Raw genomic sequence first — 24,023 nt, 5'->3', positions numbered from 1 at the left:
GTGTACTGTCAAGTGTTCAGCTCCTGGCAGAGGGAGCAGCTTGTCTCTGCAGCTGGCTGTCCCAGTGAATGTTCAGCTCTCAGGGGAGAGGGTAGTTCCTCTCTGCAACTGAGCCGAGGGTTTTTATGGGCTTCAGAGAGGAGAAAAAGCATGCTGATTGGTTCATGGGCAGCCACGGGTGGGTGGGGAAAAGGCACCACAAGTTCCCACTCCAGTCTTCGGGACTGGTAACTCAGTCCCTGGCCTTCAGGCCCTCCCTGGTCGGAGGGTGGGGACTCACTGGGGACCCACCCTTTTTTGCCCAGGAGCCTGTCTGCCTCCTGCCACCATCTATGACACCCAGGCTCGTTGTGCCAAGGGACAGCTGCAGGCCAGCAGCAAGCTGCCCTCAGAACCCCCTCTGCTCCTCAAACCCCTGCACTTGTTGGCACCCAAACTCTAGAGTGGACCGAAATGGCAGGGAGACAATGTATCAGCACTGCCCTGAGTGTGTGCACATCCAACTGGGCTGTGACAGTGCCTGGGCTTGTCCCCAACTAACCCTGCTGCAAGATTAAAGTGGGTGCCAGGAGTAGGGAGAGGCCAGGTAGCAGGAGGAGAAACCCCCAAGACTGTGTGGTAGAATGGGGAGCTTCCCAGGCTCCCAAGGGAGCACACTGCAGAGAGACATGGATTCAGTACCTGGGAGGTGCCTCCTCGCAGCCTGGGGTGGGGGCTCCATGTGCTCACTGGGCCTCTCTCTGCTCACTGCTCTGTGACTGACTATACTGTTCCCCAGCCAGTTGGTGACTTGGCCTTGCCCCTATTTTGGCAGCTCACAGGGTTGATGGCTCTGAGATGGCTCCTGTTGTACCTGGCTCTCACTGGCTTCATGGAATGTGGCACCACAAGAGGTCCAGCTCCACCTCCTTCCCGCACCCTCCTACCATGACAGCAGGCAAGAGCCTCAGTGTGGGGCCAGGGTCCAGAACAGTAGAGGCTCTGGGCCTAGAGGCAGTTTCTGCCTGGCCATGTGAGTGTGGAAGTGGAGCAGTTGGCTGCCTGGGGGATGCAGGGCACAGGGGATCCACCACCACCAGGGCTGTTCCTGCCACTACCACTTGCAGCTCTTCACTGTATCCAGCACAGTGGTAGTGACCACTCCAGACAGCCTGTGCCTTCAGAACCCCCATATGATTCCACATCTGTTTTCTGATTAATCTTTTTCCTAAGATCTATCAAAATGCTTTTGACTGATTTTTTTCCACAATTTTTTATTTTTGAGATGGAGTTTCACTCTTATTGCCCAGGACGGAATGCAATAGGGTGATTTTGGCTCACTGCAACCTCCATCTCATGGGTTCAAGCAATTATCCTGCATCAGCCTCCCAAGTATGTGGGATTACAGGCACCTGCCACCATGCCCAGCTAATTCTTATATTTTTAGTAGACTTGGGGTTTCACCATGTTGGCCAGCCTAGTCTCAAACTCCTGACCTCAGGTGATCTGACCTCCTAGGCTTTCCAAAGTGCTGGGATTACAGGTGTGAGCCAAAGCGCCCTGCCTGATTTTTTTATAAAGTTTGTTACCTCTATTTTTTTTTTAACATGTATGTAAGAGAGAGAAAATGAGTGTGTCTGTGAAGGGGAAAAGAGACCTAGAGACACACAAAGCCAATCCCAGAAAATGTTAATTTGTTAATCTAAATAAAGGGCACATGTGTCTTTACGGTACTTCTTTTTCAACTTTTCTGTTTGACGTTAAAAGTTGGAAGAATTTTTTTTCTTTTTTTTTTTTTCTTAAAAAAAAGAAAGAAAGAAAGAAAGAAAAGAATAAAAAGAAAAAAGAATGAAGGAGAGGAAGAAAGAGGAAGAGGGAGAGAGAACAGGGGTGTTGCTTTATTGCCCCGGCTAGAATGCAGTCTAAAAATGGGTATGCCTATAATTGTGCTTAATAATAGAGACATGAAAAAAAAATGAGGGAAGAAAATAACAAACAAGTAGCCAACCAATATTTCATTGAAACCTGTAAATAGATGTGATGTGGTACTGATAAGAGTGTATATTTTGTGTATTTAAAGTGGAGAGTTCTATAAATGTTAATTAAGTTTACTTGTTCCGGATCTGAGTTCAAACCCTGAATATCGTTGTTAATTTTCTGTCTCATTGATCTGTCTAATATTGATGTTTAAGTCTCCCACTATTATTGTGTGGGAGTCTAAGTCTCTTTATAAGTCTTATATATCTGGGTATTCCTGTATTGGGTGTGTATATATTTAGGATCTTTAGCTCTTCTTGTTGCATTGATCCTTTTATCATTATTTAATATCCTTCTTTGCTTCTTTTGATCTTTGTTGCTTTAAGGCAACTCCTGCTTTTTATTTATTTATTTATTTTTGCTCTCCATTTGGTTGGTAAATCTTTCTCCATCCCTTTGTTTTGAGTCTTTGTGTATCCTTGCATGTGAGATGGGTCTAGATGCAGCATACCGATGGGTTTTGGCTTTTTTTGCCTATCTATGTCTTTGGATTGTGGGATTTAGTCGATTTAAATTTAGAATTAATAATAATATATGTGAGTTTAATACTGCCGTTTAATGTTAGCTGGCTGTTTTGCCTATTAGTTGATGTAAATTCTTGATTATGTTGATGCTCTTTACTTTTTGGTATTTTTTAGGAAGGCTGATACCCTGCAGTGTGTGTTGTTCCTCTTTATGTGTCCATGTGTTCTCATCATTTAGCTCCTACTTACAAGTGAGAACATGTGAAAAACCACTTTTTGACTCTCCAAAATCATTTAGATATATTTAAATAGCATAATTTTGAGGTCATGTGCCATATTATTACTAAAATATATGTGTTTGTTAAGTAATTATCTAGCATTGCTTAGTTTAGTTTGCTGTGGTTTGGTTCTTCCTCTCCAGCAGGTATGTCTTTTCGGCTACCAGTGATGTCATGTGCATCACATAAAATACACAGAGATAGAGCATATACATAATTTTCTTCTTCCCAGAGTTGGGTCTTTTAAAATTATTTTAAGAGAGATTCATTGATGGGAAATTCTGTTTTTAATTTATCTAAAACTGTCTTTATTCAAATGATTCTTTTATTAATTCAGGAAATAGATTTTGAGATTGAATATCATGTATTTTCCTCAATTTTAATGTGGTCTACCTTTTGGGTTTCTCTTGTGTCTATTGAGAAATTATCCTTCAAGCTAATTGTTTTCTTTATCTTGTGGAATTTGTGTGTACATTTCTTTCAATAATTTTTAGCCATATGTGTATGTATGCATATGTATGTGTATGTGTTCTGTATTGCATTACAGATACTCATACCACCACTGAGAAACCTTCTTTTGATTATCACTGAGAATTTAAAAGCATTGTTATGGTGAATATTGCCTTTTGTCACTTTATTTTTTCCTCCTTCTTAAACTCCTAGTAAGCAATGAATTTCTTTCTTTTCATATATTTCCAAACTTCTCTGAAAAAACTAAACCTGCATCTGGAAAGAGAGATGCCACACAGAATAAGCAAGGCATATACACCAAAGACAAGATAAAAAGCAACTTGAGTTTTTAAAAGTTGCAGTATGGAAGGACATTCCCAATAACAAAATCAGTGTTTTATGGGACTTAACAAATGGAGTTTACAAACTATTCAAGTACAAATCACAAGTGAGACTAGATTTAGTTGCTTAAAAGCTTAAATGCAAAAAATACCTAAAAGTACAGAACAAAAAATATCGAAGTGTGAGAAAAGATCAGAGATTGAAAGTAACATCCAGGCGACTTAGCACATATATAATAGTAAATATGAAGGAAAATAATAGAATAGATGAAGTTATACAAAAGCAAACAATATTCACTGAGCTGTAAAAAGCCCTGAAACTGCAGCCTGAATTGTCTCACGAAAGCCAGGAAAAACTATGAGAAAAGACATGTATCTCAGTATTGTCTGTAAAATACTGTATTAAGTCTTCTGAAAATTAAAAGTGTTGCATGCCTCTTGAATGAAAGGTGCATGATTTCCATAAGTAAAGTATCTGCTGCTTTGGACTCATCTGCAAAATAAGATATGAAAAATTATGGGATAGATGCTATAGATACTGAGAAAAGAGCCTTGTGACAAGGACACAAAGCAAGATAGACATAGGAATTTGGGGATATGCAAGAATTTAAAGAATGCTATCATCCACATAACAGATATAAAGAAATCCTTTAAAAATTAAGCTTTTTAAAAAAAGAACAAGAATGTGACATTAATACAGAGAAAACTGAAGAGGTTGTAGTGGAATCAGTAAACCCACCAAAAAATGCATGAAATAGTGAAAAAAATCTATTAAATTTCTCAAGGAAACTGTAGGGAAACAGCCCTACTTCACCCATGGGTAACCTGTGTTCTGTGGCAAAAAAAGAATGAGAAAAAGACAGATTAAGAGAGATAGTGGAACCAGGGGGCCATCACTTTATTATTCTGGAGGCGACAGTGAAGGCCCTGAGCTCTGATCATCCACACTATTTATTGATTACAATCACTTTGATCTACAGGGTAGGGGTGGAGTGATGGTGGAGGGAATCAGTGAGCCAGGAGTAAATCAGTAAGCCAAAATTGGCATGTAACCCTAAGGATTTATAATAGTAGTGGTTTGGGAGTTTCACAAAACAAGAACATGTGGTTATCTTTAGCTTATTATCTATGTACAGCTGATGGAACACGGACCTTACAAGGGGCCTACAACCTGGCTAAATCACAGTGCTACAAAGGGGTTTTATGTCCTTGAGCACAATGTTTATGGTAACAGCATAGGTCACCCTGCACCAGAACATGAGACATGGAGAAGCCTTCCTCCTCAGAGGCTTCCCACAGTTTGCTGTGGTTTGTTTTTCTCAGTTATATGTTACTCATAACCAATTTATGTAGGCATTCTGCCAGTCCTTTCTCCTTTGTTGCTTTTCCCAACAGAAACAACAACAAAACATATGTTATCAGAGGTCAGAAGCAAAGCTGAAAGCATTCCAAAGGCCTACCAAGAGGCATAAATAGGAAGATGAGGGAAGGAATAGTAAAAACATTATAAAAGGATCATTGTATTAATCTAATTTTTGTTGTTTATAATAGGATACCTGAAATGGTAACTTCTATTAAAAATAAATGTATTTTTACATATTTGAGGCTCAAAGTCCAAGGTTGAGGAGCCACTCCTGCTGACAGCCTTTTTGCTGGTGAGGACTCTGTAAGGGGCTCAAATCAGGTGCAGGGTATCACGTGGCAAGGGGACTGAGTGTGACAACATGCTAGCTCAGGGCTCTCTTTCCCATTCTTTAAAACTACCAGTTCCCTCTCATGATAACTAATTCATTAAACTCACTAATCCATTAATCCACAAATGGAATAATCCATTGAGAGCTCTCATGTTCACCTCTTAAAGACCCCATCTCTCAGCACTGACACATTGGGAGTTAAGTTTCAATATGAATTTTGGAGGTGACATCCAAACCATAGTAGTCATTCTATTGGAGTTCAGTAAATAAAGGAGAAAGAAGGTATTACCATCAGAAAAGAAAGTTTGGGCTCACTTCCAAATTACAGTAGAAAAATATGTTTCTGTTCTGCGTTTTGAGCCGTAAGAAAAAAATGTAACTTCCATTTTTCTGAAAGGTAATGTGTCAATATTTATCAAAGTTAAATATACTTGATGCAGCAATTCCATCTTCAGATGTTTATTTTTATGATAAATTTCCACAGATAACTGTTTATCAGATGTTCTTCAAATAAATTTTTAAACCATTGTAAATCCCTAGTGATAAGAGATTGACAAAATAAATTATAGTGCATTGCAAACATAATTTTGATAAAGTATAATGCTAAAAATAATTTGCTGACTTTAAAAAGCCTCTCCGATGATAGTACAGCTTATGATATAGTACTATCTCATTCCTAAAAATATTTATTTATGCATTCAAAATGGCTAGAGAAATAGATGACCAAATAGTTTCAGAGATTTTCATTTGAACTATTTCTGGCCAGTTACTCTTATGTTTCTATGTCATATAGATTACAATGTACATCCATAGTGTGAAAGTTTAAAACAATTTTAACATAGAAATCAATGGGAATAATATTATTATATAAAAAAATTCATCATATTATGCATAATTACACAAATGTTATTCATAAATTATTATCAATTGGTCAAAAGTAAAACAGTATTTTATTAACTCATGTTGCAAATTGAGAAAGTATTAATCCAGAAAGAAGCTGAGCATAGTTTATATATTTTTATAATAAACTTACCAAATTTTTAGCAAATGAGTAGAAAATGTATTCAAATTAGAAATGAAAGAGGGTGATTATTACTGACCTAAATATTTGCTAAACTTCACCAGGGCAGCTATCTGGACCTGGGCTTTTGTTTGTGGTCATTGTTTTCAATTATCTTATTATTTACTAATTCTAAATTTTCTTCAGTAAATATGTATTACTAATAAAATATTTTAAAATTATGTTAATTTACAAATTTAATAAATTTATTATATTCATTTTTAATAAAATATTAAAGAGGCACAAGTAATAAAGCTAAAATTCAATGGCAAATTAGGAAAATCTCATGCCTATAATCTCAGCGTTTTGGGAGGCCAAGGTGGGACAATCTTTTGAGGCCAGTAGTTGGAGACCAGCCTTGGCAACATAGCAAAACCCTGGCTCTACGGAAAATACTAAAAATTATCCAGGCATGGTAGTACACACCTCTAGTCCCAGCTACCGGGGAAGCTGAAGTGGAAGAACCATTTGAGCACAGGAGTTTAAGGCTGCAGTAAGCCATAAATCACACCACTGCACTCCAGCCTGGGCAACAGAGCAAGATCCCATCTCCAAAAAACAGAAAGAAAAAGAAATGCAAAGCATTTTGCAAAAAAAATTGACACTTTAGCAAGAACATTTTCTTTTTCAGTTTGTTTTTATGTTACTCTTTATTTTTGCTCCAGTTATTCTGATGTCCTCAAATTGATTCAAATTCAATTAATTTCTTTTATTGAGAGCCTACTATTTGTTAGTCCATCTAATTATGACTAGAATAAAGTCATAAAGATTGCTGACTTAAACATAATTCAAATTCATTTAACCATATTTTCATGAAGTAAATTTTCCTCCCAATTTCAAATAAAAATAAATTTCCCATCCTATAGATTTTTCAACATTATACCACCACCACCACCAGAACAATAAAACCTGTACGTTAGGTATTTTAATATTAAATAGCAATTTGCTTTATACTTAAAGGGAAGATGAATCTCCAATTCCACAAACGTAAAAAAGAATAAGATCACAGGAAATGTAGACATCTGCATTTACTTAGGGATGTAATCAAAATTAGGACCTTCTGAGAGCCTCTAAGGCTGAACTCTACTGAAACAGCTCATGCAATTTACCATATTAATATTGACCCTATGATATTTAAATACATCACAAGCATGGCAAGAGGAATCACTAGAATCTATAGCAATGTATTTTACTTTTGATGATATACTCTTGCTGTTCACATTGTCCATTTAAGTTACGTACTTGGGTCAATTTTTACCTGTCATTATTTTTAACTTCAAAATTATCTTTATTGGTGAGTGATTTTGACTTTTGTGATAAAGCTTCTTGTTGGAATATTTTTAATAGCAAATGATCACTTCAGTCACAATTTCATGGTTAAGAGCATTCACTGAAGAACATTTAAATTTATTTTCTTTCCATTCAATCTCACATATTTATAGTTAAAAATTTTAGGCTCTATGCAGTAGGCTTCTGTAGTGAGGTTTTGAGGGACTTTTGAAACAAATATTTCATATGATATTTAAATTTTACTTGAAGAAAACATTTATATTGCAAAGGCATAGATAATATAAGAAATTATTAAATACTTAAAAATGGGAAAACACACATGTACAGAGTGTCAGATTATTCTTACTTTCTAAAATGGCTTCCTCAATGTAAAATTTTGGTTTTGATTTGAAGCTAAAAATAAACAGGTTCTAAAATTCTCCAACCCCATGAAACATCACAAATTAACACAATGTCAATTTTAAAAATCATATTAGAGAAAACTCGTTAATCTACAAATTAATGTTTATGGATTGAACAAATATGGAATTGGTTTGTGAGTACTTTTGAGTCATAGACTGACTTGTATCATATAAATATTTCACATAAAATGATTAAAAACATCAGCAACCTACTTTCTTTTAGATGGTTTGGAAATTGTCATTCAAATCATAAAGTTATTTTTAAATGATAGGCTCATATTTATCTACTTCCATAAAGAAATTTTTAAAATAAGTATACTTTAGATTTAACTGAATGTGCCTTTCAAATCATTCAATTACCATTTAAACTACCTACTTTGGGCAATTACAACTCTCAGGAATTCTACTTTCTGTCAACATAGATAACATGGATAGACTTATCCTACTGCCTGAAATGATGGAAAACAGATGAAATTTATAATACAATGGCTTATAAGACACTGGAAATCAGGTCACAAAGAACAGAGATTTCTAAGAGATGGCAAACAAAGTGAGCCAATGATAAACACAGCTTGAAAATATTCCTAGGCTGAGGATTGAGGTACCCAGGAGGACACTGGTAAACTCCTTAAGTTAAAGAGTTAGATCTGAGACTCCGGGAGACTTGGCTGACAAAATTTATGGGATGAAGGACTGGACAAAATAGTGCTGCACAGAGATAAAAATTCCAGAGATCTGCAGAGGTTCCCCTTTGAGTATTTAGCTGACTAGTGATCCGTACAATCATGTGAGAAAATTAGCCAAGACTGGAAAAAGAACCTACCAGGAAAGATGCAAAGTAATAGTGCCCAGTACTCACATAGGTCCAAGAATAGTGCCTCTTCCCACCATAAACTGATAAACTTCATGATTCACAGGAAATTTTGTAAAGTGCAAAGACTGGCTGTGCTTTAGTAGTGGAGAATGAGGGGAATAATCAGACCAAAACAGAGTACTTGCTCAGGTCCTGACAAATTTTAAAAGTAAAACCCAGAAGGATGAAACCATTTTCAAGTAATTTTACTACATATCAGAAAAAAATCCCCAAAATAGGAATACAATACCATCACCAGGAATACAAGTATTTATCAACCAGAAAACTGTACTACATGAAATGTTAAAGGAAGTCCTTAGAACAGAAGGAAAATGACACTAGATAAGAATATTGATCTACACAAGGAAATGAAGAGTGCTGCAAACAGTGGCTACATAAGTAAATAAACAAGAATTTTTTTTCTTACTATTTAAATATCTTAATGGTAAGTGATCCTTTAAACAAAATTAATGACAATGCCGTAGGGAGTCTATACCCATAAGAATAAAATATGTGACAACAATAGCACAAAGGACAGGAGAGAAAAATGGGAGTATATTACTGTATGTTTCTTATACTATATGTGAAGTGATGTAATATCACTTAAAGGTAGAATCTAAAAAGTAACAGGTGTTTATTATAAACCACAAAACATGCTCTAAAATAACAACAAAAAAAAATTCATGGCCAGCACAGGAGATTAAACGTAATCTCAGAAAGTAATTTATTTAAAAGAAGGCTGATGAAGAGGATAGGGGGACAAAGTACAATTGGGAAACTGCAGAACAAATAAGAAGATGATTAGCTTAAACCTAAGGATGTCAATCATCACATTAGATGTAAGTAATCTGACTGCCTTAAATAAAAACAATATGAGATTGTATTTGTTAAAAAAAAAAAAAGCAAAATCCTACTTTATGCTGCCTAAAACAAACACACATTAAGTATACAGAAGCCACACTAATACAAATTTTTAAAAATCTGTATTGGCTATATTAATATCAAAGTAAATTTTACAGCAAAGAATATTACTGAAGACAACAAAGTTTATTTCCTAATAATAAAGGATCAGTTCAAGAGGACATACCAACCCTAAATATTTATATACCAAATAAATGAGATTCAAAATTTCAAGAGCTTACAGAACTACAAAGATAAATAGACAAATCCACACTTGTAGTTGGAAGTATGAATGCTTTTCTCTTGATAAATGATAGAAAAAGTAAATAAAAAACAATAGCAATATAAATGATTTGAGCAATACTCAAAAAATATGATTTAATTACCATTTATAGGATACCACACTCAACAACAAGACAGTAAATATTCTTTTTAAGATCACATGGAACATTTATCAAGAAGACCATATTCTGGACCATTGAAAATTTCTAAGTATATTTAGAATGAATCACATTATATGAATTATGTACCCTGGCAACAATGGGATAAAATTAGAAATTGAAAAACAGAAAGATTGCTGGATTTTCTACAACTATTTGGAAACTAATAACACACACATGAATAAAAGATGAAATAAAATTGAAAATTAGAAATTATTTTGAACTGAATGAAAAAAAAAAGCCACAACATATAGAAATTTGTGAGTTGCCAACAGAACAATAGTAATGTGGAATTTATGCCACTGAAAACCACCATTAGTAAAGAGCAAAGGTTTCAAATCAGCATCTACCTTAAGAAATTTAAAAAGAACAAATGTAAACAAAGTAAACAGAAGAAGGAAAAAGAAGATCAGAGAGAAAATCAGGGATATAAAAAACAAACAAAAGAAAATAGAGACAAACTATTATACCACAAGTTGGCTTTCTGAAGAGGAATACACATAATCAACTGTATTTCTAAAATTAAAATAAAATACTATTTAAAATAGCATTAACATGTGAAATAGGGATAAATCCTACAAAAGAAATGGAAGACCTCTACAGTGACAACTACAAAATATTGATGAGATCAAATAATATCTAACTAGATGGAGGCATTGTGTTCATGGGTAAGAGGATTCAGTATTGTTAAGTTGTTCCTTCTTTCCAAAGTTTTCTATAGGTTCAATATAATCAAAATCAAAATTTTTGCAGATTTTTTTAAATTAATGAATTCTGAAATCCATATAGAAATATGATGGACCTAGAATAACAAAAACAACTTTGAAAACATGGAACAAGTTGGAGGACTCACAGTATGTCATATCAACTGTTACTATAAAGCTGCAGTAAACAAGACAATGTGTTAGCATGTCATGTTCCATAAAATAGATCAGTAGAACAGAATGACTATTCCAGAAACAGACTAACACATATACGGGCAAACGATATTTGAAAAAAAGTACTTCTGTTGTACACTCTTGTTAACTAAAAAGTAGAAAGGAATTTTGGACTCTCTCATTTGCACCAGATCTGCTGTGACTTTTCAAATTTGTTCCTTCCAACCTCATTGTATTCCATAGTGAGGATGTAACATATGCATTAATATCTTTTTAAATGTGAAATTGAACATACTTGTGAAAATTGGGGAAAAAAGTCATACAGATAACATAATAACATCCTTGAAACCTAAATCCACAAGTAGAATCTGTTAGAACCAGAGAAACCTTGTTCATGCTGACTCAAAATGACGTTCCTGCCTACCTCTTAAAAGGAAACTGTTAGCCTGACTATTATGGTAAAACAAACAAACACAAATATGTTTGTTTACCTTTAGAGTTTTACACATAGTTTATCTTTGATGAATTTTTGAAACATGCAAAAATGAAATTAAACAGTATGCATTATTTTTGTTTCTGGTTTCTTTCGCTCAGAATTATGTTTGTGAGGCTCATTCATGTTTTTTAGGTCTAATTTGTTAATTTGTCAGCATTGATAAGTAATACTTTACAAGGATATTGCTATTCCATTTACATTTTCAACTTTATTGCCATAAATATCTTCGTAATATGCGTTTTTAGTGCTTTAGTATCTGTCACCACTAGGTGGATATTCTAATTCCTTTTATGAATTATTTGTTTACTTTCTCTTTTTTGTGATTGTTCTTGCTATTTATTTTATTAATTTTTGGATCTCTTGGAAGAAACTCTAGTTTTCTTAATCCTCTATGCTGTGCCTTTGTTTTGTAGTTTATTAATTCCATCTCTCTCTGGTTATTTTTTTCTTTTCCAAGCTTTTAGAGGATTTCCTTAGCTATTTTTTTTTATGTCAGGAGAATATGGAATACATACACTGGAATTTGTTTAATTTTGTTTCCAATTTATTTTTAAATTTTAAAGAATCCTATAGTTATGCTTTTGAGAATCCTTAATCATCAGACAAACATCAGTGACAGAAGCTTCCTTTTCCTAGGGTGACACCAATGCTTTACCAGCCAGGTGCCAGGCAAGAACAGTAGGACTGGTCTTTCTTGGCTTGCCTCTCCTAGTGTAGAGCAACATACCTGTGGGGGAATTGGGGGTAAGAGTGATGAGTGCTCCAGTATTCTTAGGCAGAGGGATGGAGCTCACAATACTGGACTATACTCACATGGAACATGGAGCTTGAAAGAATAAGAAATGCCAGTGTCTTGCCCTTTGCAGGGAGATTCCACTGCCCTTGACTGGGAACTTAGGGTGGGGGATGAAGCCTTATCTTCTTAGCCATACCCACTCAGAGTGAGGCTTTGGTCACACTGACCTGAGGGTAGGAGGCAAAAATGGGTGTGGCTCAAGTGCCAGAGACTCTCACTCCTCTTTCTGAGATTTAGTGGATTTCCTTGAACAAATGTTTCTTCATTTGATGTATGCCCTTAGTGTTGCAGAATTTTCTCCTTAGTTCAGCTAAAACCGGGTTCTTGTTACATGACCAGGAAAGATTAGACTCAAGGACACATAGAAGGGTGAGGAACATAATTTATTGAGCACAAAGGGAATCCTGCTAATAGGCCCTCTACTGCACAAATTGAATCCCAGGTCACCACACAGGAATTGCAGAGGCCAGCTCTCTCCAACTTTATCATTAGATCACCTGTCTTCACAATTAGGAATTGAAGAGGCTGGGCCTCCTGTTTCTATCTCCTATCTCCTGTCTAAATTAGGACAAAATTTCCAAACACTTTTATATCCATATATTATATATAGATATAAACCTATAACAAAACTTATATATGTAGACAAATTGTTCCAGTTATGATTGCTTCACTAGGGAGGATATCCACAGAGGCCCTTATGCTGTCATTCAACATTTTCAACTTTTAGTTCTGTACATATACTTGAAATTTCTTTATAGCATTACATTTAATAATACACATATTTTATAATTTCTACTATTCATTCTTGTTATCCTCATCATATTCCTGCTTTTTAAAAAAAAATAATCTTTATTTGTTGGTTATAACTTTTTTCAAGAACTTTCCTTATATTAATTGTATGGATGCTACCCTTTTTGAATTCTTGCATAACTACAAATTCTTTCCTTTCCCCTGACAAGTGAAAATATTGAAATTGGAAAGAAGATTTTTGGTTCTCTGCACTTAACTTTGAGTAGTTTATACGTTGCTCTTCACTTTTATTCTTCTTGTAAAGGCTAAGTCTATGTTTAAATTATCTTTCTTTATTAAGATACTTGTTCTCTGCTAATAAGATCATTTTCTTTAACTTGGAATTCAAGAATTTCACTATTGACAATTATTAATATTGAATTTTAATTTTGTTATTCAATATTGATATTGAATTTCATTTTTCTTTAATCTTTCCCAGGCCTTAAAGAAGCCCTTCAGGCTGCAGAGTAAATTATTTATTTACATAATGAACATTTTTCTCTACTAATTGAGCTAATTTTTCTCTCTTATTTTCTGTATCATGGAAAGCCTATGTGCTCCATGTTACAACTCATGTAAATGTACATAAAGATGCTATCTTTTGCTCATTTTTTCATATCTTTTCAGTTTTGTTACAAATATTAAGGTATTCCTTCGACAAGAAATTCCAGTAGATTAAATTGGGGCTTAGTAGATACCCACAACTTCTACTTTGTGTATTAAATTTTAAAATTCAACAGGCCAGGCTTAATAGCTCATGCTTGAAATCTCAGCACTTTGGGAGCCCAAGGTGAACAGATCTCTCAAGTCCAAGAGTTCAACACCATCCTGGGCAACATGGCAAAACTCCTATCTTTACCAAATAAAAAATTTAAAAAGATATATTTTTTGATATACATTATATACATATAATTAAAATTCTTGATTCAGGTTCTTGAAAATATTTTACCTGCTAATTTAACCTTCTTAAAACCCCTTTATTATTCTTTGAATTTAAATTTCCCACGTGGGTTTCCAAGTTCTACTTCAGTGGGAATGAGTATTCTTTATATTCAGCTTCACCTTTTTCTTGGTGACCCGTGTTCACCTAAGTTCAGTAAATACTTAACATTGGCTGCACATTGAAATCACCTGTGGTGTTTAGAAATTACACTTTACTGGCTTCCAAAATGGCTTATAGGGCATGGAGCTATCCTGGTGACGTGCCCTTCAGTGAGCTGTCAAGGTTGAGTTCTACTACTCAACTTGGTTGCTGGTTTTGCTTGATTATGGTTCAGTATACTCTCTACCCTTGTCTCCCTTATCTGTTAACTGAACGATTATGACATGGGAAGCTAGAGCATAAATATTGGATCACAAGTTAGAAGACTTATGCTGAGAAATTGCATAGCCATAAACTGAAAGAAACTAAGCTCCCCAAATCACAATTACCCTTAGAGCAGAAACCTGAAAAACTGAGTTTTTAAAAATTAAAAATATATTTATGACTTATATAATACACAATAACTTTTGGGTTCATTTTACAGCTGCTTTACCAGTATCTTAAATAAAATAAATACTTAATAGAAATTAAACTCTATCCCAAGCAGCATGGTGGTAGTAGGGGTGAGCAAGGGAGGGTGGGGAAAATGTCCTCACATGCCCTCCATATTTTCTTGGGCAAGTGTTAATTTTCCTCTACTTATATTTTTTTTCTGTGTAAATCACAATTGGACATGATGCCTACACTATCTCATTCATTAATCTGAATATTTTCAGATTAAGAATAAGGGGTTTAAAATAATTTGCTAATATCAACTTTTCTCCAAGTATTTGGGTCCATGTAGCCCAAATAACCTCTGCCTCTAATATACTCTGCAATTCTAGTTGGCTTATTCAAAGAGAATTTCTCTATTAATATGCATCTTGAGGTAAATCATATCCCTTCTCTATCCTGCTCTGAATTTTGTCTCATTGAACTAAAATAAAACCACTTATTTTAATAATTATTCATATACGTTTTTCTGTGATTGTATGGTTTGTGATCACATGTCTTGTTTTGATAATATAAGTTATATGATATTGGAGTCAGCACTTTATTCTACTTTATAATCTCTTTGAATCCTGGCATTATGTTAGACAAATGACATATATTATATTAATATGACATTTTTATCATTAAACTAGTTATATGTATATACTGTAAGAAAATGGTAACATTATAGAAGCATAAAACTCAGAAAGTCTACTGTATTCTATTCTTCAAAGGAATAAATTCTAAACAGTTAAATACCTTAATTTACAGCTAGTTATCTGTTGGTATGCTATCATCTACTGAATTTATCATTTATTTTTTAGAAATCAGGTCATTCTGTAAATACTCTTCAGCACTTTACTGTCACCAACAAAAAATCTTAAGCATTTTTGATGTTAATATATATTTTTGTAACTAATTTATTATAAGAGCTAAATAATTTCATTGCTATTTTTGATTTAATAGAAATGTCTTTATACTATGAGGCTTAAGTGAAATTTGTAGCTCTATATACAAACAGGGAGTTTAATGATATACATTTAATATAAAGATAGACATATATTGGGGAAAGTGTAGTGTCATCTTTTAGGGTTACAGGTGAGCTAAGTATGAAATTTTTTCCTCTGAACACCTGTTTTCTTCATCCTCCTCCTTAGAATTTTCCTCCCCCACTCTTTATGGTACCTCAACTGATCAAAGTGAGCTGCATTTGCTTTCTTTATTGGAATACAGCCCCCACATGATACACAGACTAAGTGAAAGACAACATGGTTTCCAGGGGAAGAAAGCATGGACTATTGTATATGTCAAGCTTCAGTCTAGGCTTAAGAATAGAAATCATTTTCTTTTCATATTTGTAGACCGATTAGCTTGGTTCTCTATAGCATTAAAACAAATTTCAGGAATAAATAAGGCTGAAAATCAACAACTCAGGCATATATTATATCTCTTCCACTATCACCTAAAACTTAATTAGAAATTAAATTAATTATTGGAGGTTCACCTCATGTATTTACATCTTCTCAATGTAATAATAAAATAAAAGAGTTTATATTCCCAAGGACCAAGATAACTGCAGGAAATGCCACAGTGGATCTGATGTTTCAATAAAATTTGAAGACAATAGGGAAGTAGAAGAGCAGTTAACTGATTTAGGAAGCAAAGTTATTACCTGTGTGACTGCAGTGTGGAATGCCAATGAGTTTAAAGCCGATTGTGTCACGGAGCCTGCTATAGTCTCACATGAAGAAATTAAGTACTGCAAAAGGCTGGGATTGGTTAGAAAGACTTGTCAAAAATCTGAGTACAATGCAAGTTAGAATCTCCGAATACTATTTCTCATTGGGAGTCATCCAGCAATACCCATTTTCTACATGGTAGATAACAAGGTATATTCTGTGAGTAATCTCAATGAGAGATACTTCAGATGCAGAAGCAGAAGCCACTCCAAAAGTCTGGAGTAAGTTACTTGTTGAAAACTGGAGGATTGATTAAAAACCTATGCATCAACTGTGGCACATTTACCTCTTCCTGGGTCCAGCTTTTGCAAAGCAAATGGGGAGGTTTATACTCTATAAACAAGAGAGAGGCAAAATAAATTCCTAGGTTCATAAAAGAACACCAGCTCAAGGCACCAACAAGTTTATTGTGATCCTTGAGGATTGAGTTCTGTAAAAAGATCTCCATTTATGAACAGGAGAAAGGTGGGGAGCATTAAATAGCTATATGTTTGGTAGGTGTAGGTGTACCTTTGACAAAATTTTTGACACATATATGGCCGATCTATTAGAGCATTTGGAATAAAACTAGAAATGTTATTTGGAAAAAATAAAAAGAAATAACTGCAAGAATAAACAAACAATTTTAAAAAGTTAATTTTGAGAATTGGGGTTGAAGTAGATACAGAGGCATCAGCAGGTTGTTTTTCATTGTAAGTGTTTTTAGGCTTTAAATAAATAATTTTTTTTAATTATGTGCTTACACTAACAAACAAAGTACTTTAAAAAGTAGTATTTAGGGATTCAGAGACAATAGTATGGGTAATAAACACAAATATTAGTTTATCAATTGTTCCCTTCCATTATTTCCTTCATTTATAGCTTGCCTTTGTTGATCATTCATAAAATCACACATATTTAAATACCTATATGAGTGAGTTAATTATTTGAATAAGACATATTATTGGGCTATATGAAACCTTTTTTATACTATTTACATAACAGGAGTTTGAACAATAGAAAAAATTTAAAAGTTAAAGTATTAATAAGTAAGATACTTTTGATGAAACAAGTTAAGAGGAAACTGGTAAAATAAAGTTGCTTTTTTAAAAATAGGGTCCTGGCCGGGCGCGGTGGCTCAAGCCTGTAATCCCAGCACTTTGGGAGGCCGAGGCGGGTGGATCACGAGGTCAAGAGATCAAGACCATCCTGGCCAACAAGGTGAAACCCCGTCTCTACTAAAAATACAAAAAGTTAGCTGGGCGTGGTGGTGCGTGCCTGTAATCCCAGCTACTCAGGAGGCTGAGGCAGGAGAATTGCCTGAACCCAGGAGGCGGAGGTTGCGGTGAGCCGAGACCGCACCATTGCACTCCAGCCTGGGTAACAAGAGTGAAACTCCGCCTCAAAAAAAAAAAAAAAATTAAAAAAAAAAAATAGGGTCTTGCTCTCTTGCCCAGACTAGAGTACAGTGGCACCATCCTGGCTCACTGCAACCCCAAACTTCTGGGCTGAAGTGATCCTCCAGCTTCAGCCTCCCAAGTAGATGGGACTACAGGTACAGGCCACCAAACCTGGTTAATTTTTAAACATTACTGTTTTGGTAGAGATGAGGGTCTTGTAATATTGCTCAGGCTGGGATCCTCCTCCTTCAGTCCCTGAAAGTGTTGGGATTATAGGTGTGAGCCATTAAACCTGGCCTAAAGTTGCTTTTAAAGAAGTTGATGCCTGTAACAGAGCAGAAGCAGAAAAAGTACAGCAAAGAAACGGAAACCTTAAAATAAAACATGAATAACTTGAATTTGTAGATTTTCAAATAAATTACAATTGTAGTGGATGCTACATAGCAAAAGCATAAATTCATAACTCTCAAATAAACACTAATACATGTTAAAAATATTGTCCTGGAAACAATTTATCTTGGACCTTCTGGCCGAAGCAGGCAAGGTATTCATCAAAACTGTTTCTTCTTTCTCACAGAGAGCTAAACAACATTTACCAGCCTACCATATAGTTATGGTGGAGAAGGTTATATGACCAAGATTTAAACAACAAAAAGTGATCAGAAGGTGTATGTGCTTTATATCCAGTCTGTCCATAGAATCTTCCATATGTTTTCCTCTAAACTCTTTTTGATTTCTTTTGCTTGATACTAATAATCACTGAACTCTTGGAAGCACTTTGGCATAGATGGCAGAACTCCAAATGAAGGAAGCCTGGATACAAATATCAGCATTGCTTTGAGAAACATCAATCAGACATTTATTTTTACTCTGTATGATCATCCTATTTAATACATATATTGCCTATGTATTACAATAACAAATATATTTTAATTAATATATTCCTTATGTAAAATGAGTAAGATGATCCAGCAAGTAAAATAGTGATGTCAAACTAGGCAAATAACACTCTCCAACTGAGATCTCCAGTGAGAGAGTATGCAAGAACACTGAAGCAGAAGATGTGCTCTTAATTTTCCAAAAATAATCCAATTAAACCACTAAGATACATTTTAGAAAGGGAGACTTCTGGATTAAACATGATTTTTTTTTTTAATGTACGATGACAAATTGTTCTCAAGAATGGTGGTAGCATCTAATATTCCTATGTGGAATTATAATATTATGTGATTGGGCTTTCCTCCCCTTAACTTTACTAGTTCTCTCTTAGTTCTTTCTCTTCTAGTGCTTATTATCTTTTTCTTATTAATGCATGAGGATATTTTGTATGATACGGAACTATATTTATAAATGTTAAGTACTATATATATATACATTTTTTTCAAGACAAGGCCTTACTCTGTTACCCAGGCTGGGGTAAAATGGCATGATAATATCTCACTGCGACCTTGACTTCTGGGCTCAAGTAATCCTCCTATCTCTGTCTCCCAAATAGCTGGAACTACAGGCATGCACCACCATGCCTGGCTAATTTTAAAAAATTGTTTGTAGAAACAGGGTGTTGTTCTGTTGCCCAGCCTGGTCTAGAACTCCTGGCCTGAAAAGATTGTCCCATCTGGGCCTCTCAAAGTGGTGGGAATAGAGGCATAAGCCACTGTGCCTGGACTAGATTTAACACTATTCAAAAATTCAATTTTTATTTAATACGCAGCATCTGAGCAACCATCTTAGGGTAACATATTAGCCTTCTATGGCCCTAGATTTTCTTGCTATAGAAGAAAAAATGCCCTTCATAGTGTCTATGCATGATAGTTTACACCAATCTTCAATGTAAACTGGCATTGTCAAGACATTAGTATATGCAAACATCCATGAGAACACACTTTTAGAAATCCAACCTTGAACCAATTTGGGGAAATGTCATATACAGAAATAATCTCTGGCACATATTAAGTAGCTACGACTTTTTATTTTTTTAATTTTTATTATTTATTTATTTATTTTGAGACAGAATCTCACTCTGTTGCTCAGGCTGGAGTGCAGTGGCATAATCTTAGCTCACTGCAGCCTCCACCTCCTGAGTTCAAGCAATTCTCCTGCCTCAGCCACCTGAGGATCTGGGATTACAAATGCCCACCACCATGCCCAGCTAATTTTTGTATTTTTAGTAGAGACAGGGATTTACCATGTTGTCCAGGCTGGTCCTGAACTGACCTCAAGTGACCTGCCCACCTTGGTCTCCCAAAGTGCTGGGATTACAGGTGTGAGCCATCCTGTCCAGCCAGCTATGGCTTTTTAGTAACCCTGAAACTGAGAATAATTATTACTTACAGGCATCCTGAGGATCTTTCACAGATTTTTGTTATTAAAATTGGACAGGATAAGTAAAACAGATAGTTTAAAATTAATTATATTTTATTAACAACTAACAGATTTAAGTCTCTTACAGTCATGTGGGATTATTATTATAATTTCTATATTTACAGTCCTCTTAATTTTCTAAGTGTTTCTGTAATGATGATTCGACTTAATTCTCATAGCAGCATAATAAAAAGAGATTATTGCTTCTAATTTATAGATTACATTAAGAAAGGGAGGTTTTTAAAATATAACTAAGTGAATCTCTATGTCAAACCACTGTCTCCCTCTCCTTTCTCTTCAAAAATCATTTTCATCAATATTTCTTCATAAATGTTCTTCAGAACATAGTTTCAACACAGTTATCTGTAATAAAATGTTCAATGTTATTCAGAGAAAATCTGCCTAAAATGCTAAAAGTATGAGAAATTCAACTGTCATTAAAATGTATGTATATTGATTTTCTTTAAATAGAATTTTCTAAAATGATTCTATTACAGAACTTGCTGTTCATGTAATACCTATTTATTTTTTAAGAATAGAACTTTAAACCACAAACTTACAGAATTCTGAATGCTTGTATTTCCAAAGACTTTGTGCCTCTTGAAGTGTTGTGGATCATTTCTAAATATCAGAAAAATGAAAACTCCTTAGATATTTACTCTTATAATATACTTATTCTTATAACTTTGATCTTGGGTAGTTCTAACATGTCTGCATTTTTTATAGAATTTTACTCTAAATTTAACTGCAGGCTTGGCAATTATTTGTGTAAAATAAATTAGCAAATATTCAAATTTATCTTCATTTATCTATTCATGTTTCAAAAATGTTGTATCATGTAGCAAGTTTTTTGGTAAGCACTGGGAGGTATATAGTGAACAAATGATATGCAAACCATGTGCTTTAGGGCTATAAATATAAGACCAGATATGAATTTCTCACAGTTATTAAATGTTTACTAAGGGCCAACAGGTATTCTATATACATCATATATATTACCTTACTTAATTTTTCAACGTTATGTTTTATTCTTACTCTCTATAAAGGAAAGACCCTCCCCAAAGGTTAAATAATTTTGGTACAAGGTCACAGAGACAAGTAATGGCAGAACTAATATTTGAGGCCAGAATATATCTCTGAATATTAATAAATGCTACAAATAATTGGATTAACAATATTTAAAAATTTTAGTATCTGAACATACAGTTAAAAATATATCTTAACAATTTATATTTGACAACTTTTACCTAAAACATAGCCAGAGGGTCTCTACGGGGTAAAACAGAGTTTCACGGTATCCCTGTCTTATTCAGAAAGAACTGTAAATTCTGCTTATGGTTCTGTTTTTATAACATTAATAACACTGGTGTCATCCTGTGGCACTAAAATAGTAATAAAAGCTGTAATATTCTGGAAGTAAAAGATGGTAATAAACAGTTATATGTGTTGTAAAGGAAAGAACAGGGTGTTATGACAGTGTATAATAGGGGTCAGTTAATCCATCCGTGGACTATGTCAGTATAGTTGCAATTTGATATGTGATCAAGATTTAACTGGGTCCAGAGATGGTGGCAAGCATTCCACCAAGAGGAACCAAAAGAGCCAAACTCTGTGACAGGATGGAACATGGTGTGTTCAGGGACCTGAATGAAGATTGAGAGCTAAAGCATAGTGAGAAACAGGAAAATTAGTTCGAAATGAGTAAGTAAGAAACTGAGAGAGATGCTTTAAAATGAAATGATATCTATTCAGGAAGGGACATTGCTATGGGAATACATGTGCCATAGAAACCATGTGCATATTCAGGGTAAAGAAAGGCAAAGGTTTTTAAAGAAAAATGAGGAGGATTATAAAGTTTTTGGAGATAATCATTCTTGGCTTCAAGGATCAAGGGCAAAGGTGGCAACAGTTCAAGGTTTGATAGGCAGCTGTTGGGCAGATGTTCTCGCTGAAGTATTTCTTTTTGTGCAGGTCGAGATAGCCTTTGTAACAGGTTTCAGTTTTTGTAAAGTGTTTTATGATAATTCCTGTTGTCAGGCATTTGTTCATGTGAACGCTTCTCTTCATAGCCTTCCCTGGCAACATTTGTCAGAGTTTTTTTTAAAAGAGGTGACTCAACTTTGATTCTGACAACTTTTATAGGAGAAAGAAGGGATCTCCTCCAGGCAATTCTTTTGGGCCATGAATTTAGCTATGATCCCAATGCAACAAGATGTGATTGCAGAGTTTAAAGCTGTATAACATAATTAGCTACCTTTCATGAAAGATCATCCTGGCAGCTATGTAGCAAATGAATCCAGAGAGACCCAAGGCAGGAAGCACAAGTGCAGCTGATGATCTGCTCAAAATTTAAAGGAAAGCCCATAGTAATCTGTGCAGTAGATGGTGTTGGTAAATGAGGGGAGAGATTGCTCAATGCAGAATATATCATGGATGTGTATTTTCATTTAGGAGGATGAAGGAAAATGATGTATCAAGATATCTAGCATTTTTACCGGGTGTAAGGAGTAGCATTTACTCTGTGAGAACACCAAGGGAGTGAAATGTTTGTGATGAGAGAACAAAATAATTTTGGAATTTCGAGGTATGAGAAAAATGTGCAACATATATATGACTATATAAGTAAAGTATCTGAATACAGACACCTGAGAGGAGAGGTCTGGGCTTGATGTGAAATTTGAGAAATATCTGCATTTGGTTATTCTTGTAAAGAGTTGGGAGTAAATGAGATTGGTGGGTACAGAGAATATAGAACTGCAAAGCACAGGTAAGAATCTGTGAAATGTTAACATAGTTTGTTGCCAGACACTGCTAAAGTTGGCCAAAATTTAATGTCAGAAAAGTATAAACTTGGATTAAATACTGTAAAGAGGCCAATTATATCCATTAAACAGTAGGTAGCATACTAGTGACTTCCTGCAAAAACATTTTGTGTAGTGTTATGATAGTAATCATACCACACTGAGTAAAAGAGTTAAGTATGAGTAAAGAGTACATTGATTGGTGGAGAAAGATTGAAAGACAAAGTAGGTAACTCTCCATTTGACTGAGAACATTGTCTATTCAAAGGTAGTAAGAGCTAGAACACATCTGGAGTATCTTGCAAGGTCAAAAGTTGGTATTGTTTCTTTGGATTTTATGCTTCATTTATTTTTGAATCTGTATTTATTACTTTGAACATGCTGAAGAAAATGGCAATTATAACCTGTATCTAAAGACCCTATACTGGAATAAAAGAAATGCTACAATTTGCTTCTGATAAAGTTTTCTGTTAAAAAATATATTGCTAAGTCTCACTCTATCTCATAGTTTTTCTCCTTTTCTCCAAAGAGGCAACGCCTTACAATAAAGTATGTGTGAGCATGAATCAAAAACGCAAGTTTTGCGTTTTTACTTTGCATGAGCTTTTAAATAAATGAATATGGAATGTTGTTGTATGTTTTTCCATTTGTAAAAACTGTTACATTCTCAGTCACACACTGAGAATGTGTATGTGTGTGTGCATTTAATCTATGTATCTATGTATCTATCTATGTATCTATCTATGTATCTATCTATCTATCTATCTATCTATCTATCTATCTATCTATCTACAGTTGACCCTTCAGCAACGTGGGTTTGAACTATGAGGTCTCCTTGTATGTAGATTTTAAAAAATAAATTGTTTGCCCTGTGATATAGTTTGGCTCTGTGTCACCAGCCAAATCTCATCTAGAATTGTAATCCCCATATATCTAGGGAGGGGCAGGTAATCACTACGTGTCAAGGGAGGGGGGTGATTACATCAGGGGTGGGTCCCTCATGCTGTTCTTATGGTAGTGAGTTCTCATGATACCTGATGTTTTTACAAGTGTTTGGAAGTTTCTCCTTCACATTTTCTCACCT

General features: G+C 34.7%; 1 long non-coding RNA gene across 1 annotated transcript in view; it reads left to right on the top strand.

Moving 5' to 3' along the window:
• LOC108310023 overlaps positions 1–15,946 on the top strand; it is a 520,130-nt gene extending 504,184 nt beyond the window's left edge. Inside the window, exon 4 of the long non-coding RNA XR_005201575.1 lies at positions 15,817–15,946. This is a non-coding gene — a long non-coding RNA (uncharacterized LOC108310023). The remainder of the gene's footprint in view (positions 1–15,816) is intronic.
• Positions 15,947–24,023: the final 8,077 nt, after the last annotated feature.

The sequence above is a fragment of the Cebus imitator genome, unplaced genomic scaffold (assembly GCF_001604975.1).
Source record: "Cebus imitator isolate Cc_AM_T3 unplaced genomic scaffold, Cebus_imitator-1.0 Scaffold100, whole genome shotgun sequence".
Taxonomy (NCBI): Eukaryota; Metazoa; Chordata; class Mammalia; order Primates; family Cebidae; genus Cebus; species Cebus imitator.
This window is presented reverse-complemented; position numbering and strand designations above follow the sequence as displayed.